Consider the following 7584-nt stretch of genomic DNA (forward strand, 5'->3'; position numbering starts at 1 on the left):
ACGCAATGAGCGTAATTTCAAACTCATTGTCAGCAGCAATCTAATCTAATTCTCCTTTAACAAAGCGGCTATTTATATTAAATTTGTATTGAAACATAACAATGACTTTAGGAATCTTTGTTAAGTCTTCTCATTTCAATCTAAACATTATAATTAGTAATTGTATTGACTTCATTGACTTACCTATATGTATATTACTTCGTATAGACAGGGCTATTGAACAAACAAAATGACACCGACTCAATGGTGCTTTAACACCAATGCAACCTCAGTGACGTCTGGATTTCAAACGGATCGTTCATTAGTATCTAAGAGGTGGCGCTGATTTATTTGCTTCCAAAACCGTGAAAAATTTTGTTCGCTTGACCATATCGATGATTGACTTACTTATTTGATTTGTGCCCTTTGGGGTACAAATTATGGGGTCGTGGGGTGAGGATGCTAGATCCCTTTTTTAAGGACCTGTCAAGACGAGTCATTCCGTCTCACGGAGTCCTTGATTAACCGGAGATCTGACAGTTATAGGCACTTATAGGTAGGTACCTCGGTCAGCATAATTAGTTTGACTATTCGTTAAAAAGTAAGTAAGCTACAGGTCGTTCGCCGTTTGTAATGGTATTAGTATTGATTACAAATCACTAGATCATGCCTTCGTCCGCGTGGATTTAGGTTTTTTAAAAATATCGTGTATCTTTCATTTTTATATAATCTTTAATTTAATTAATCTTTAATTTTTCGGGATAAAAAGTAGCATATTGCATTCCTCGGGATGTAAGCTGACTCTGTACCTACCAAATTTCACAAAAATCGGTTAAACTGTTGTGTCGTGAAAAGATAGCAGACAGACAAACAGACAGACAGATAGACAGACACACTTTCGCATTTACAATATTAGTATGGATTTAGAATTTGGTAGATAAGCCGTAAAAAATATGAGGTGCCTGCAAACGACATTTTAATGATTTGCATACAATTCATGCTAGTCCCATTTTCCTATAGATCCTTCCAAACAATTAGATTACAGCGATAGATCATCCTGGCCCGAAAATGACTGACGATCGTCCAGTGGGCTTAGTACAACTTTGCGCGTCTCGAATACGTTGGTAGATTTCGAGTATTGAAACTCTACAAGTTTAAAGAAAAATCGACTTTAAGTAGCGTATGTTTTAATGCTTAACTAATGGACTTAAAAGTAGCGTATGTTTTAATGCTACGGCCGCAACTGCACACCACGAACGGAGTCACACATACACTACAGAGCACAGGTCTCCGCTCAGACTGAAAAGAGTTTAGGACATAGTCCACCACGCGAGCCAAGTGCGGTTTGACAGTTTTCCCACACTTTTGAGAGCATTATGGACAACTCTGAGGCATGTAGGTTTCCTCACAATGTTTACTTTATAGTTAAAGCAAGTAAGATATATATAATTTTTAGCTTAAAACGCATATAAATCCGAAAAGTTTGAGGCCCGGGGTCAACCCCTGAGCTCCCAAATAGGAGGTGGCTTAACCACTAGGCTATCACGGCTATCAAATCGGTACATAGAACACAATTAACAACTTTATAATAAAAAACTAAAAGTCCATTTTACTCTGACGTTATAGTGTTTCGATATTCGAAATCTATCAATGTTATCGAGACGTTTGAACTCATACTAAGTGTACAGGTGTCATAACCGATACAAAGCGTGTAGGATGGATGGTCGTGGTCGAGAGGACTATGACAAATTGCGCGAGGGTTTTTTGTAAGGGTTAAGTCTATCGCAAACGAGTGGAAGTTAATCTATTGTTTTAGTGATGTGATGAGGGTTAAATAAGTGATTCAATAAATATCCTTTATTCAGCGAAAATCAATAAATAAAGAAATCCAAACAGACAGACAGACAAAGCACCATAGCCGGTGGAAAACTCTCAGGCATGTAGATTTTTCATAATTTTTTTTATAGAGATGCAAATGATGGTGACCCGCCGCGAGCAAACTAGCGGCGGGTCACCTGATGTTAAGTGATTACCGCTGCCCATGAACATTTGCAGCACCAGAGGAACCACCGATGCGTTGCCGGCCTTTTAGGAATTTGTTGGTCCGCCCCTTGAATAAGCCCATGTTGTAATTTAAAGGGAACATCGCCGAAGGGAGTTGACAGTTTGCATGTGCGTGGAAAAACCAGCAAACTTTCGCTTTTTTTGAAGTTAAGTGCAGCCAAGTAAAAAAAGATTCCGACGAATTGAGAACCTCCTCCTTTTTTTGAAGTCGGTTAAAAATAATTACCTAAGTGCCGTGTCGCGAGATGCCTTTTCATAAAGAACCACGGATAGGTTCAAAATTGTATGAGTCGGGTAGGGACAAATACGTGAGTTTAGCCGTCATAAATTACCTATTACAATTAAAATTACTTCCTCTTCTTTTGTTTTTCCCTTCTACCTAACACTTGTGTCGGCTTAAAATTCCACCTAATGAAAAAATACTAATTATATTTTAACATAATGGTAATAATTTTATGATCTACAAAAATGCCGACAGCTGAAGATTTACTTATCGAAAATACCCCAAAATCTGTATCTATTTCTAAGTCGATCTATCGAGTATCTTCTGAAAAACTCTTTAAGTGATTTTAGTATTATTTGTCATTGTTTTTTGACATTTCATCTCTACAACATAATTCAAATAATATTGTGTTAAGATACAAAAAAAATACCTAATTCATTCATTGTTTGGTTGTGTGTATCTTGGTTTATAATACCAATGCGTGGTATACATTCCCACAAGAAGTTGAGAAGTTTCCTTGCGAATGTTTATATCCATAAATAATATTATCCACTTTTAGTTGGAGACCATGCACTAACAAACTTATATTTTCTTCGAAGACTTAGTAAATCGTAGTTCGGAAAGTAGTGTCACCGACAGGTCAGAGTGGATTTGAAACTGTGACTCTTGAATTGTTTATTGGCTTGAGAAAACAAAAATTTGTTACATTAGTTTGAATATTTTTAAACTCTATAATACGCAAGCAGAAAAATGGTTGCAAGCGATTTTCGACCTTATTGACATATTTCAGAACAACATTTTAGCAATCTATGAAAGTAATTAATCAAATATTCTTTAATCCGGAAAAACAAAAAGTTCCCACGGGATAAAAAAAAATCTACACGGACAAACTTGCAAGCAATATAATTTTGATTTTAGCAAACATATCAAATAAACAACATAGGCTGTGTAGGCATTAGATATAGATTATTTACGTCATCAGTATGCAAGATACCTAAGCCGTATAATTTTCCATGAAGGGTGGAATGTGATGGCTTTCTGACGAGGGTATGGCATGCCCCTAATAGCTGTTAACAGCACCGACTGGAACTTACCGTTTGGTCTGTTTTCCATAAAATGTAGCATTGTATGGAATAAAAATGCTGTCGAAGGTTGTTTCTCTTTCTCCGATTTAGTCTTTTTTCCTACTGTGCTCTAGCAATCTTAAATATATAAAAGGAAAAGGTGACTGATTGACTGACTGATCTATCAACGCACAACTCAAACTACTGGACGGATCGGGCTGAAATTTGGTATTAGCTATTATGTTTTATTCATCCGCTAAGAAAGGATTTTTAAAAATTCAATCCATAAAGGGGTAAATATGGGGTTGAAATTCGTGTAGTCCACGCGGATGAAGTCGCGAGCATAAGCTTGTAAATAATATAACACCAGAAAATTCGCGAAACTTTAAAAAAAAAAGAATATTAGCCATTTTAAATGACAAATATTCCCCTTTCCTCTCCAACTAAGCGTCAAGCTTGTACTAGGAGTAGGTACGACAATCGTGCAACGGGCGGGGTTTGAACCGTCGTCAACCTTTCGGTTTTCAGTCCACTCCTTTACCCGGTGAGCTATTGAGGCTCAAATTGCTATAACATTCGCGAATTTGTAGATTATCCTTGTTTAATAAAGCGGGGTGTTAAAACATTGTACACGCTAACACAGCTTGTGTTTAGATGAGAGGCAAATTGATTGCGTTGCAAAATTTAATTAACGAAACATTGTTATTAACACTTGGTACCAGAATTATGTCGAGATTTTAATAATATTGTAGAGCGAAATGGCCATCATAGACTCAGCGTAGGTATATGCTATACGGCATATACAAGTAATTGCCCGCGACTTCTTTAAGAATAAGAAATTTTCCCACTGTAATCACAATAAGAGTTAAAACAGTTGCTCAGCAAACTCTACCTTTTGCTTTATTTAAATCGAATCAATTTCAATGTACTTTCCACACTGATATGGACATACTTATAAAAGTACGCTGGAAGAGGTCTGCCGTAAAAATGTTAGATCTGTTAATTTATACACAGATTCAAAACGCCCCACCAAGCGCAGTACGCGGCAGAATGTAATGTACATCGAAGTTTAGAAGGAGATAGCAGAGTTGTAGAGCGTTGTCCCTGTCATTGAGACCGACAAAAGTCATATAGGTATGAGTGACAGAGACAACGCTCTACAAAGCCGAAATGACATTCTAAAGATCTAAACCCTAAAAAATCGCAAGTGTAGCGTACTTGTATTACCTAGTATAAGTCAGTGACTTTACAGTTGTACGTGGGATCGTTTGCTTATTTATCAATGTGATGTCTCCCATGGGGGACATTACTGGCTTATTCTATAAAGCCCACGGATAACCAGGCGCTTGAGATAAAGTTTCATAGTCTATGTTTAAAAAAACATTCTCGTTTTATGTATGGCTCCTTATGGACATGTTAGATATTGAAAAGTTGTTGATATTCGTTTTATGTAATTACTAGCTAATGTCCGCCACTTCGTCCGCGTGGTATTTGAAAATGCCGTGGGAACTCTTCGATTTTCCGGGATTATATCGGCACCAAATATACCCTATGTCTTTCCCCGGGATACAAACTATCTCTCTATATTCATCAAAATTATAATGTTAAAATAAATATTTTTAAAGTTAACCCTAACCCCTATACCTGTTCCTTCTTAAACTCCGAACTAATATAGAAAATAGTTCGAATTCAAGTTCAACTTGCTGTTATCCGGTGTTTTTAATTATTATGACTGTGTGTATTGTCGTCACAAAAACAAATATATGATTCTAATGTCAAAGTGAATAACGACTGAGAATTTATTTGGCCAATGACTATAACAGATCTACTAAATCACAAGAAAACAAGTCACCGACAATCTCGGCATTCGACTCATAAACCATGAATGCCCGCAAGCGTGCAGTGTCTCCCGGGGGGGCCGTTACGATGACAAATGTGGCAACAAACGATCTGGCACCAACAACTGCCAAGGTGAAGAGTGCTTTAACATTGATAGCGTGTAATATGGCGAGAGAATGGGACATTGCTATTTATTTGTTTTTATTAACGTATAAAATTCGACACTGTACATCGACCTTCGTCACCTCGACAGTCGACATCGACTATCGTTACTTCGACAGTCGACATTAACCTGCGTTACCTTGACATTTGACTACGACCTTCGTTAGAGCAATAGTCGACATCGACCTTCGTTACCTCAATAGTTGACATTTACCTTCGTTACCTCGACAGTCGACATCGACTATCTATACTTCGACAGTCGACATTAACCCGTGTTACCTCGACATTTGACTACGACCTTTGTTAGAGCGATAGTCGACATCGACCTTCGTTACCTCGACATTCGACATCGACCTTCGTTACCTCAACAATCGACATCGACCTTCGTTGCCTCGACATTCGACAAGAGATTTTTAAAAACCTACACTCGGCGTCAAAAAAATCGCACCTTTCAAAAAATCTACTTCAAACAATTTTAAACCTTATTTGACATCAATAATGAGGGTCATGTTGGGTATCATTTGAAAGGGGATGAAATGGAGAGCACAAAAACAATTCAATTAATTATTTTTCTTTTATTGGAACAGCACAAAAAAAGAAGTTTATGAAACAGTAAAAATCCTTAATTAAGCCTTAATTTAAAACAGATTAATTATACAAAAAAGAATACAAAAAATGATCTTAAAAATAATCTAAAATCTAGTGTTACCCCCCCCTTGCCCTGATGACGGCTTCCATACGATCCCTCATGGATCTTATCAATTTTAAAATGTCTTCTTGAGGGATAGTGTTCCATTCCTCAATAACAGTATCTTTGAGTTCCTGGAGAGTCGTAGGAGCGGGATCACGAGACCGAACCTTGCGTTTTAAATGGTCCCATAGGTGCTCAATCGGGTTCAGGTCTGGACTTCTTGCTGGCCAGTGCATGACAGAGATCCCAACCTCTTGAAGGTACTCGCGCACAATAATTGCAGTGTGAGCGCGAGCGTTGTCGTGCATCAACATGAACCCCTCGCCAACAAAACTGGCATAGGGGACCACATGTTCTTCCAGGATCTCTGTGATGTACCGGTGAGCAGTCAGTGACCCTTGCCCGCGAGCACCTCGAGCCCGGGAGACGCAAACAAGGCCGGTTTTGCCGTCGGCAGACATGCCGCCCCAGAACATACAAGAACCGCCTCCATATTCCACCGTCTCCTGGATGCAGGCTTGGGCGAATCGTTCACCCTGTCTTCTGTACACTCTTTTGCGTCTGTCGTTGCAGAAAAGGCACACTCTCGTCTCGTCTGAGAATGTATATCCACGCGAACGAAGCCGCGCTTGTACCTACAGAATGAAGTTATTAATAAAATTTTAAATTTGTAATTGAAACCATAATGGCCAATGGACTAAGAGCCAGCGCGTGCCATACCTGCGTTATTTTATAAAAGCTGAAAGTTTCTCTGCTTATTGTCCCCAACACTGGGGGGAACGTTTTTTTTTTGGATATTTGTTTGGATCATGGTGACTTTGGGAGATAACAAGATATCATGGCAACCCCCTGCCAGGAACCCTTAGAGTTTAAAAGTTTAAGGGTGTCCGGCAGGGGGTTGCCACGACACTGTGTCTGGCAATGCATGACGTGATGTCTAATAGGTACTATTCCGAATAAAATATGAAAAAATTGATTTTATATTTTGCCGTAAGATTTTTAAGAGCAGATGCAGAGAAATCTTCAGCTTTTATTAAATAACGAAAGTCTGGCACGCACTGGCTCTCTCTACAAGGTCTAAAGCAAAAACAAGTTAGATATTATAGGAATATTGTCAGTAACTTTGTTAGGTACTTACACTCAACCGTTTTGGATTATCAAAGTTAACAAAATCCATTCGGGGCCCTAACAACTAAACAAATGTTGACGTTAAATAAGGCTTACACTAATTAAACTTCTGTCTAGTTTACCTGAGCCAAACCTCTAGTTTATACCCGGTTCATACTGTTCAAGTTGCTGGATCCAGTATTTTCATTCCAGTGCTGGATTGAATTTTATAGTGTTGCGCTGCGTTTTTTATTTATAGGCAACTAGATGATGCCCACGACTTCGTCCGCGAGGATTTTGGTTTTAAAAAATCTTGTGCAAACTCTTTTATTTTCCGGTATAAAAAGTAGTCTATGTCCTAATTTCCCGGGATGAAAGCTATCGCTGTGCCAAATTTCGTCAAAAACGGTTGAACGGATGGGCTGTGAAAGGCTAGCAGACAAACAGACAGACAG

Source organism: Maniola hyperantus, chromosome 13 (assembly GCF_902806685.2).
Source record: "Maniola hyperantus chromosome 13, iAphHyp1.2, whole genome shotgun sequence".
Lineage (NCBI taxonomy): Eukaryota > Metazoa > Arthropoda > Insecta > Lepidoptera > Nymphalidae > Maniola > Maniola hyperantus.